Raw genomic sequence first — 3,923 nt, forward strand, 5'->3', positions numbered from 1 at the left:
TAAAATAAAACTTTTATGGTAAAATAACTACTAAATTTTCTATTAGAGATAATTGTTATTTCACATATCTTAACATACAGTTAGTTACCTGATAAGAGGGAGGAGGAGAGTATCCGTAGGGAGGCTGTGACGGAGCGGCCAGAGAGGCAGCTGCCAGACCCAACGCGACGCTCAACTGGAACGACAATAATAACATTGAAATGAATAGAATTAGCCTATATTGCGAATAAGAATGCTAAAATGGCTGTGGATAAAGTGATTGCTTTATATCAATAGAATACTCCAATAGGTTATACTAATATTTTTTCTAACCGTAAGAAACATTTTGCCGATTTTGCTTGATATGATGGAAAGCACCATGCTTCTGTACCTTATATACTTCGAGAAACGTAGGCGTGGCTTCACTTGACCTTGAGAGACGACAGAAATACCACGCCCACTTTGCCGTTCACTAGATCCTCATCATATGAATGGAAACGCTACGACTTACCAGACATAGTTTGGAGAGGAAACATCTAAAATATCAATGTCAGCTCTAGGATATTGTCAATAGATTTTAACAGTTAAGTAACTTTCCAAGTATCTAAAAGCAAACTGCAGTATTTTTATACCGATTTTGTAAACATGACGTTCGAAAGCGCTGAGAATCTTGCCCATTTTCAGCAGGTGACTCCCCCCCCCCATCCCCACATCATTTAAAATCCAGATTATTATGCTAAATAAAGAAGTACGACCGCAGCATTAACAGAACCATTTTAACATTTGCATTACCACAGTGCACCTTTAACGGGCAGGGATTTAATTCTTGAAAAGCAGAAATTGTTGAATCACATCTTGACGGAGTGTCTTAATGATTAGAGCTATATTACTTTTATGTGTCTACAGGTCTAGTGAAGAAATTGCAGCTGATTATGTGTAATAATACAAATATATACGTTATATGCATATATGAATAGTTATATCTTATAAGTATATATCACGTTTTTATCTCATAAATTCTAAATGACTTTTTGGCACAATCTGCCTTCAGAAATGGACCCTTACACTTTTAAAAGATACATGACAACAAAGAGTCTTGATTCTTTCCTCATTGGGTCTTCCGCATTTTCACAACTGGCGAGCAAGGTGATGCGACCAGAGTCTGGATGTAACCTGCGTTGAACTAGTGGTGTGATCAATTTATGCTTGAGGCGGTTAAACTCAAGTAATCGTGTTCGACTACGTTTTGAGACACCAAATGTACATGAAAGTCTTTGATGAGCAAAGATATCCTAGCGACTATACTTTCGCTGTTAGTCACTTCTAAACTTTATTTGTTTATTTAGTTTTTCAATATGCATTGTTAATGAATAAATAAATGCTACAGTTTTAAGGAGTTTCTGATTTAAATGTGATTGATTGATTGATTATTTAAAATTGTCTACCGCGTCAACAGCTAAGGTCATTAGCGGCGAATACCTTGTTAGATAGAAATATTAAAATATTTAAAACTTTAAAATCTATCAATAAATATCTTACATATAACAATAAATGTATTAAAAATCAGAGCATAAATATTATGCTCTAAGTGTATAAAGTTATTGCATAAATATTATGCATAATTAATTTTTATTGAAAATATTAGCCTCCCTAAGGAAACTAATAAGACCTTCTATGTCACAATCCTCCCCCAATACATTTTTCAGTGTATATGGGGGAGACAAGTACATACGTCTTTGGTCTGAGAATGTTGCACATCTTTCCACTACATGTGCGACCGTTAATGGCTCTTGGCATCCCTCACAAAGTGCTTGACTTTTAGCCATCATCAGTCCATGAGTCAGTCTTGTGGGCCCGATTCTTAGTCTTGTTAATACAACTTCTACTTTTCGGTTGGGATGGATGCTGGTCACCCAACTGCCAAGGTCATCTCTAATCTCTCGCAGTTTGTTTCTAGAGGTATGCCTCCATTGTTCCCTCCATATATCACGAAGACAACTCCTGATGCTGGGTTTCAGGTCGGTGTGTGGGAGAGGAAAATGAGTATCACACTGCTAAGCGGCAGCTTCCTTGGCCTTTTCTGATCAGCTCGCTCATTCCCACTGATACCAACATGTGCTGGCACCCAAAATAGTTATCTTTTTACGTGTTGATATAAGTGCAAACCAATCTTGAACCTCCCTCACTATTAGATGTGATCAGTTTAAGCTCTTGATTGCTTGCAAGGTACTACGAGAGTCACAATATATTACAATAGAATGGTTCGTAAGATCTCTAGTTATCTTAACTGCTGCAAGGATGGCATATAACTCTGCAGTGAAGATCGAGGCTGCTAGAGAAAGACTGCCAGATACAGTCTTCCTTCTGCTCACTGCTGCAAAGCCCACACCATTTTCAAACTTTGAACCATCTGTTTATATTGCATCTGATCCTTGGTACTTAGAAATGTGCAGAAGAAATTTCTCTCCGATTCCTGCTTCGGATCTCTCCCCTTTCCCAATTCCAACCAAATCCAGCTCGACCTGATTAGTCCAAGGGGGGAATGGGGGAATTCCAACAACCAGAACCTTAGTGAGATTTAAATTAAGATCACTACATTCCTCATTCTCCTACAGTAGGATTGGCTATCCTCAAGGGGGTTGAAAACCAATCTGGATGTAGAAGATCCTGGAAGTCTTTGTAGTCTCGTGTAGTAAATCAGGTTCATGTGGTCCCGGTGTAATGAGAGAGGTAGTTCTCCACTCTCAGCATACAGGGACTCTACAGGCGAAGACCTGAAAGCCCCAGTACAGATGCTGAGAGCTTCATTATGAACCGAGTCCAACATCCAGAGAATAGTGGGAGTTGCAGATGAATAAGCCTCACATCCATAGTCAAGCTTACTACGAATAAGCGCTCGGTAAAGCCGTAGAAGCATTGTGCGGTTTGCACCCCAAGATAAATGTGAAAGAACCCGCAAAATACTAAGTGCTTTTGTAGCCTTCACTCTTAACATTTTGATGTGAGTCACCCATGTAAGTCTTGAGTCAAAAAATAGACCCAAGTACTTCACCTCTTGGACAAATTGTAGTGGATTTGCTCCTAAATAGAGGGAAGGATGGAACTTTCCTCGTTTGTGGAAATGTATAGCCATGGTCTTGCTTGGAGAAAATTTGAACCCATGATATGTTGCCCACTGTACAACCTGATTTATTGCAGTCTGCATGTGCCCTTGCACATCCTGTAAGCTTCCTCCTGAGCAATACAATGTAAAGTCATCCACATACAGATTACATGAGACAGCACTTAGAACAACCTTTATGATGTCATTTATAGCAATGGCAAACAGGGTCACACTTAAGACACACCTTGTGGGACCCTTCAGCTGATCTTCCAGGTTAGAGAAACTGTTTCCACCTGAGCTCTAAACTTCTGTTAGTAAGGAAGCTTTGTATGAAGGTAGGTAATGCACCTCTTAAACCAATTAATACAACTTATGAGTATGCCATGCTTTCCAAGTAGTATCGTAAGCCTTTTCAAGGTCAAAGAAGACTGCTATCATGTGATGTTGCTGTGCGAAGGATTCTGTATAGCAGTTTCCATCCTCACAAGTGAATCTATGGTTGATCTCAATATTCTAAAGCCATATTGATATGGGGTCAACACATTTTCTTTTCCTAGCAGCCATGTCAACCTGAAGTTTACCATTTTCTCCATCAGCTTGCAGATGCAGCTGGTGAGAGAAATTGGTCTGTAATTTCCTGGTGTGGAAGTATCTTTGCCAGGTTTAGGAACAGGAATGATTATAGCCTCTTTCCATGTGGATGGCACGGTGCCCTCCCTATAGATCCTATTGAATAGGTCCAACAGGAACTTCTGGGAGCTCTCTGGTAAGTGAGATATCATTTGGTATGGAATATCGTGACTTCCTGGGGCAGTCTTACGGCAGACCTGCAAAGCAGAGA

The sequence above is a fragment of the Penaeus monodon genome, chromosome 38 (genome assembly GCF_015228065.2).
Source record: "Penaeus monodon isolate SGIC_2016 chromosome 38, NSTDA_Pmon_1, whole genome shotgun sequence".
Classification (NCBI taxonomy): Eukaryota; Metazoa; Arthropoda; class Malacostraca; order Decapoda; family Penaeidae; genus Penaeus; species Penaeus monodon.